General features: G+C 49.2%; 1 long non-coding RNA gene across 1 annotated transcript; it reads left to right on the top strand.

Annotated features, from left to right (window-relative positions):
• The first annotated feature begins 750 nt into the window (after positions 1 to 750).
• On the top strand, positions 751 to 7,126 carry LOC102550418 (uncharacterized). Its single transcript, XR_015644341.1, has 3 exons — positions 751 to 995; positions 5,904 to 5,983; positions 6,848 to 7,126. It is a non-coding gene; the product is annotated as an uncharacterized LOC102550418 (long non-coding RNA).
• The last annotated feature ends 457 nt before the right edge of the window (positions 7,127 to 7,583 follow it).

Raw genomic sequence — 7,583 nt, 5'->3', positions numbered from 1 at the left:
CTTCACTGTGGCTGGGGTATGGCCCAAGTAAGGGTCCCATGTCTGGGAAGGGGCTTGCCTCATTCTGAACCTCCTGACCTACCTCAGGAGGAAGAGCCTTGACTGTGCTTGCTCAGCATCTAGGTGTTAGACGTGATCCTCCACCGATCCCAGGTGTCTGGTCCCATGAGCTTTCGCTGTCACGTCAGACACGACACATGTGTCCCTGGGTGTCAGTTGAGGAGGCTGAGGTCATCGCGTGTTGGGGGAGGGGTGGCGTTGTGTTTTATAAAGAGATAAGAAGGAAGGAATAGGTTTGGTGGAGGTGTGGTATGGTGTGGGGGAAAGGGGTGTCTGCAGGTCCATGCTGAGGCATCCCTCCCCTCTGAGGTACCAGCCACGGGACGATATAGTATAGAATAGAGTTTACTTAGGGCATGGGGAGGGGAGTTGAGGGGGCAGTAGAGACAGAGAGAGGCAAGGAGGGAGGAAAAGGGAGAAAGAGAGAGTAGGGGTGGGCCATGAGCACATGGAGAGAAGGGGGAGAAGAATGGGGAGAGAGGGGGGAGAGGGTAAGGAGCAAGAGGAAAGGAGAAGAGAATGAGAGAGAGAGAGAGAGAGAGAGAGAGAGAGAGAGAGAGAAAGAGAAAGAGAGAGAGAGAGAGAGAGGAGGAGGAGGGAGAGGGGAGGGAGATGGAGGGAGGGAGGGGGAGGGGAAGAGCAGCCCCTTTAATAGTGAGTCAGGAACACCTGGCTGTTGCCAGGTAACCGTGGGGCGGAGCCTAGACTAAATGCCAACAGGTGTGCTCTCTACCCCGCCTCCGCTGAGCGTCCTTAGGGAGGCCTGTTGTCAAAACACAGGGAAGATGTCCCATCAAGCACAGTTCAACATGTACTGATAACTCGTACCACCACACAGAATGAACAAATGTTCATCTTTCCACATTTGTTCTTGAGTGTTCTTTTAGGAAACTTGGAGAGAGTTGGCATCATGCCCGGGCCTCACATCGACTAAGGTAATTCATCCCTGAAATCACAGTTAGGTGTTCCCCTTCACGTCCCTGCTCCTGCTCTGTGTACCTGCCTCCAGAAACTGTCCCCAGGACCTCACGGGACATCACCTCTCTTGCCAGCTCACTCTTAAGGTGGCTGCTGCTTTTAGAAGAGGCATTCAAAGCCCAGCAACCCTGATCAAGACCCCTCGGACTTTAAAGACCTGTCTGAAAATTCTGGGTATTCCGCCCCTCCTTCTCTGCCACTCTTCCTTCCCTCTTACTGCCTCCTCCTCTTTGTGGGAACTCTCTCTACTCCCTGAGAAGCCAGCTGCCTGCTGTGAGCTTCCCACAGAGCAGGGAACAGGCTTCCCACAGAGTAAGGCTGGATGTGGAGTCCTTGCACAATCAAAGCATCAGATTGAAGCCGTAGCCTTAGCCAGCTATCTTCCCTGCAAGAGGCTCCAAGCGCTAGACCCTGCCGAGGCACTTCCTGCTTCCTGCCTCACAGAGATGAACTCCCTGCTAAGCTCAGACTCTCGGACTAGTTGTTATGCATCAGTAGATAACAGATACACTGGCCATCGCCAACCTAACATGAACTCAGAGGCAGCTCTGGTCTACAGAGCCAGGGTCTCCTGTGAACTTGCCTGTCAGTGCCTCGTGCTTCTCCCAACTCCAGCAGCCCCCTGTCAGAAGCAGCTTTGTGGAGAGGGATGATTTAGTGGGGTGTCGGCTTTCTACCCACCTCCGCCTCCTCTTCTGTCCTCCAGCGTGCTTCCTTCCTCTGTAAAATGGACCAGAGGAAGGCTGAGCGGGTGAGAGAGCACGCATAGTCTCAGTTCTCAGTCACCTCAGATACAGTCATCTGTGGATTCAATACCAGATCATGTGCCAAGCCCAGGGAGGCCGGTGACCTGGGGCTGCACTCAGTTTCCTTGAGATGTACGCTATTAGCCCAAGCCAGCAGCAGGGAGAAGTCCAGGCTTGGGAGCTGCAGCCTGTCAGTCATGTGGACACTGTGGCTTCCAGAAACTGGAGGTTCAAACCCCCACCCAGCTCCTTTTCACGCAGACAAAACTCACCGGCAGATTTAGCATGTTAAGATTTTCAGTGTTGCTGTTTGGATCCATCCCTAACCTTCCTGGGACAAGCCTGACCAAGGTCAGGCTTGGGGGAGGCAGCAGGAAATGCATACATAATCGTGGTGATATCCTGATGGCCCCAACTAAGAGAGGGGCCAAGTGCACACACATGAGGGTTGTATCAACATGTACGCGTGTATACTGTGTGTATATGTATTGTACACCTGTGATTCTGGGTATGGATGTGTACATGTACACGTGTGTACTAATGTGTGTGTTTTCGCATCTTATGAAAATGACCAGAGGCTAATCTCAAGCCTGAGTTTTGCTCTGAGAGTTTTTTATTTACCAAGTCTGTCAGCCCTCACAGTAACCCAGTAACATGTGTCTTGTCATGACCCTTATCTTACAGTTGGGGAAACGGAGGCTCAGAGAGGGAGACTGGCTTTCCCAAAGACACAGAGCAGGTGGACTTATTGCCTCAATATTGCCTGACTGGTGCCAGAGCTCTGAGCTGGGGAATGTCTCTCTAAAGCAGTCGTTCTCCACTGTGTGCCTTGGGCTTTGTTCACTCACCCTGGTTGAGCCTTGCTGGCCAGTGCCCTCGGAGGGAAGCATGCCACATGCCTGAGTGTCTTGTCTTGGGAAGAGTGTTCGAGTGAGGTCAGCTGATACAATACCCACTCTCTGGGGCACCTCATGTTTGATCATTCATTCCTTGGGAGTGTGGTGGCCTTTGTGTCCCCTTATGGAAGTCTCTGGAAAGCAAAGGGCAGGTGGATCCTAGTCTGGAGGAGGGAAGGCTTCAACAGTGTGTTCAGCTAGAGCAAATTACTGGGGCTCACCAAGCTTCAGGCTCCTCTGGGTGCACAGGATCAACTCTACCCAGAGATTCTGCCTTGCAGCCGCCGGCACACAGGCTGAAGTCACATGTCCCTAGAGCTTCTCGCCCCAGAGAGCTTCATTTAGCTTTTTGAACTTTCCTTAAAAATCCACTTGATTTTCCCTTATCTTGTTTTTGTTTGTTCTGTCTCATAATTGATATGTAGACTGGGCTAGACTGGTACTTGCAACTATCCTCCTGCCTCTGCCTCCTGAGAACTGAGATTCTAGGCATGTACTCTCCTACCTGGATGCCCACTGGAGTTTGAGACAATTGTCTCAATGTAAGAAATACATACTCAGGGCTGGGGATTTAGCTCAGTGGTAGAGCGCTTACCTAGGAAGTGCAAGGCCCTGGGTTCGGTCCCCAGCTCCGAAAAAAAGAACCAAAAAAAAAAAAAAAAAGAAAAGAAAAGAAATACATACTCGCTGTAAGGGAAGGATTTGAGCAGATCTTCATATGCAGGAAGAACACTGCTATAGTCACACGCACCCCCTACTGGGATGGGTGTGACCACAGCAGGGGTGCTGTGATCAGTGATGGAGACCCTCACACAGTCACACCTGCTGGCATTCCTTCAGGAAGGAGGGGAGAGGCTCCGAGATGCACAGGTGACTGGACGTGCCAGGGACTTCCAGGGACAGATCTGTCTTTATGGGGCTCATCTCCTGTAAGTAGTTCCAGTCAGCCCATTGGTTCATCATCCTTTCTTCAGTCCGTGGATGCCCTCCTTGTCTGTGCTGAACAGATAGATACTTTTTGCATCTCTCCTGCAACAGTGGCTTCCTCAAGTATAGTGTGGAGGGCAAGAAGCCAGGCACTGGGTGGCCCCGTTGTTTGTTTAGAATGCAAATTGGGTACAACCCAGTTAGAACTAGGATGGTGGTTACCTTAAAGGGTGGAGTTAGAGCCGGATGGGGAACTGGAACGTTCTATGGCTTAAGCTGGTACTGATGATCCACAGGGAAGGGTTTTCAGCCTTTAGATATTTTGTTGTTGTTGAAACAGGGTCTTTCTACAAAGCCCTGGCTGTCTTGTAGATCAGGCTGGCCTTGAACCCCCAGAGGTCCTCTTGCCTCTGCCTCCTGAGTGCTGGGATCAAAGGTGTGAGCCACCAGGCCCAACCTTCTCCTGCAAGAATTTGTCTATCTGTATGTTCTTGATTCGGCTACTCTTCCACTTATACATTACAGAAAACATTTAATATTTTACCACAAACTCCCTCTGTCTCCAGGTAATTGTCTTTATAATATTTCAGGATCCTTCCTAAGATTTTTTACAAGCGCAAGTGCAAGCACACACACACACACACACACACACACACACACACACACACACACACACACAGGCTTCATGGAAAGATGAGAGTATGGTTTCATCCTGCCCACTGTGGGCGGCATCATTCCCTGTGCTTGGGCTTTCTGGACCGAATAATCAGGAGAGCCACTTGAGCACTGGCATGGCTGCATTCTCTTGCTCTTCACTGTGGATGTGACATTGACTTCACTTCTCCCTGAAACTGAAGCTAGCTGCTTCAAGTTCTTGCTGCTTTGACTTCTTTTGACTTCATTATAGTGATGAGCTATAACGTGGAATTATGAACCAAAATAAATCCTTTCTCCCTTGAGAAACGGTATTTTATCTCATCATCATCAAAAAAAAAAAACAAAACAAAACCAAAAAACAAAACAAAACCAAAAAACAAAACAAAACAAAAACAAAACAAAACAAAACAAAACAAAAAAAAAAAACCCAAGATGGAGGCTAAGGCAGAAGGATTGCCGGGAGTTCCAGGCCAGCCTGCATGGGCTACATGGGAAACTCTATTTCAAACCACCAAAACAAACAAATGAAACCCAACAAACAACTTCTCACCTAATTTAACACAAACATCTTTCTAAATAAATGGTGTTTGTGCATATATATTTATAAAGAGACCCCAAATCCTCCCAACTAAATCCTCCCACATGCTTAGGGCTCATCTAGAATATATAAATTTCCAAGGTGCCATGAGACATTTCAGAGTGTTTAAAACATTAGCTAGTTAGAAGCCAGGATGAGTGCTGGGTGTGGTGCAGCAATCCTTCAATCCCAGCACTCAGGAGGAAGAGGCAGGTGGATCTGTGTGAGTTTGAGACAGCCTGATCTGCAGAGCGAGTCCAGAACAGCTAAGGCTTGTTACACAGAGAAACCCTGTCTCGAAAAAAACAAAATAAATGAATGAATAAATAAATAAATCAGAATGAGATTAAATAGAATGTGTATGACAGACAGATGGGCTAATAAACACCCAATTAGTCATCAAATTCTCCCTTCTGGAAGTACAGGTGTGTGTCCTTTCCGGGCATCCCTTGCAGTAAGAGCGGTCAACGCCATTGAAATAACCATAGTGGCATTGCGTCTGAGCCTGGCTTCCCATCTCTGGCTATATACCAGAACTCAGCCCACACACTGAAGGTGTGGATGATGGGGACCAACTACACCGAAGGTACCCCTGAATTATCCAATAGAGGAGGCACACACTCCCAGTTAAGGGAGTCTGCCACCTCGGTTCGCATAAATGCCAGAGTGAGATCGTGGTGATTTCATACATTTTGTCTTGGTAGAAAGAAAGCTGGTGGGACCAAAGGAGACAGATCAGCCAAGAACCTGCTAGCCACGCAGGCATAAGGACCTGAGGCTTGGATCCCAGCACCAGAACTTGCTGGCCAGCCAGTTTAGCCAATCAGCAAGCTCTGGGATCTTTGAGCGATCCTGATTCAGAAAGGGGGTGGAGGGAGCTGGAGAGATGGCTCAGCAGCTAAGAGCTCTGACCGCTCTTCCAGAGGTTTTTAAGTTCAATTGCCAGCAACCACCTGGTGGTTCACAACCATCTGTTATGGGATCCGATACCCTCTTCTGGCATATCTGAAGAGGCATAGGTGTGCTCATATACATAAAATAAATAAGTCTCTTTTTTTTAAGGTGGAGAAAGATTGAGAAAGAGCAGTAGCAACGCGGGTCTCCGTGTGCGCATGCGCACACGTGCACAAGCGCACGGACAGGTAAATATTTGCATAAGGAAAGAAACTGAGGTTAGGGAAGAGGGAAAGTCGTTTTCCTCTTCTCCTCTTCTGAGATTTACATTTGCCCCCTTTGAATCACCGATCTCCTACATCAGCTCCACATGCTGGGGTCCCGGGCTGTGGCACCCCCCACACCCCACCTGAGGAGCTTCTGCTCAGATGCTGCAGGGGCGCGATCTTCTACTTCAACACCGTCTCTCCAAGTTCTGACTCCGTTCCGAAACAGGTTCTCTTCCTTGTTCTTCCGAGTTTGCCACCATGATTGAGCCTGTTAAATACTGAAATTACACTTTGTGCAGGGAATTCCCATACCGTGGGAACCGTGCCCCGGGACTCAGACTCCCGTGTTCCATGTTCATCAGGACCATGTGCTACCACCCGGCTCTCACGGAAGTGGTCCTTGTCAGAGCCACACAATATGGGCCACAGCCTTCATCCTCTGGTTTGGGTGTTTAAATCTTAAACGATCTAGGTTGTTGGGGATAGGGGGCGTGTGACGTTTTTCTCTCTAGTTTGTGACAGAGAAACGTATGGCTCAAGGGGTAGCTGACTCTACCTGTGTATTCAGGTTTGCATACATGTGACCTCTGACACAGCCACCAGGCTTTGCCCTGTAGGTATACAGTCAGCAAAAACTCACTTTGTAGCATAGAACAATCCTCCTGCCTTTGGGCTCCCCGTCAGCTGGGATTACAGGCACCTGACAGGCCTTCTATCGCTTCACTGGGTCTCCAGTAAAAGCTCACCCTCACAGCCAGCCTCAGCTGGATTTAGCCTGAGAACGAGCTCAGATGCGGCTCACCTTCCCTCAAACCCTCAGCACACACCTTGCTTCCACTTCAGGTACCTTCAAACAACAAAGAAGCTCTGAAGCAGGCCTGGAGGACCGGAGGAGCCAAGTCACCTCAGTATCCATCAGCTATGCAACTCCAGCTAGACAGTCATTTTACCCTGTTAGACGGAGAGCTGTAATCCCAGAGCATTGGAAAGCTGAGGCAGGAGACTGCGGATTGTAGACCTGCTTGGGCTATGTGGTTGAATTCAAGGCCAGCTTGGGTAACCTACTGAGGGCCTGGCTCATGAAAGGTGAAAAAGATTTGGTTCAGTGTTTGCCTACCTAGCCTTGGCAAGTGCCTGGATTCATTCACTGGTATTGTAAAAGAAAATAAGCAAAACAAACACAAAAGGAAAGAAAAGAAAGGAAACTAAGGCACACACACACATACACACCAGATATACACACATACATACATACATACACACACACATGCCAGATGCACACACCACACACACACACACACACACACACACACACACACACACACACACACCAGACACACGCACAGGGCATACACATGCAAGACACACATGTGCACACACCAGACACACACATACACTAGACATACACATACACACCAGACACACTCACACATCTATCTTTCTGGGCATGGTTGGGATAACAGCTGTTGTGCCACTGAACCGAGTGGAGCGGGCTGGCATCGGGAAGGGACTGGAAGCTCTTTTGGGCTATGAGATCAAAGCACTTGGGAGCAAGCGAAGGTATTAGAGAGAGGCAGAA

The sequence above is a fragment of the Rattus norvegicus genome, chromosome 19 (assembly GCF_021556685.1).
Source record: "Rattus norvegicus strain SHRSP/BbbUtx chromosome 19, alternate assembly SHRSP_T2T, whole genome shotgun sequence".
Taxonomy (NCBI): domain Eukaryota; kingdom Metazoa; phylum Chordata; class Mammalia; order Rodentia; family Muridae; genus Rattus; species Rattus norvegicus.
This window is presented reverse-complemented; position numbering and strand designations above follow the sequence as displayed.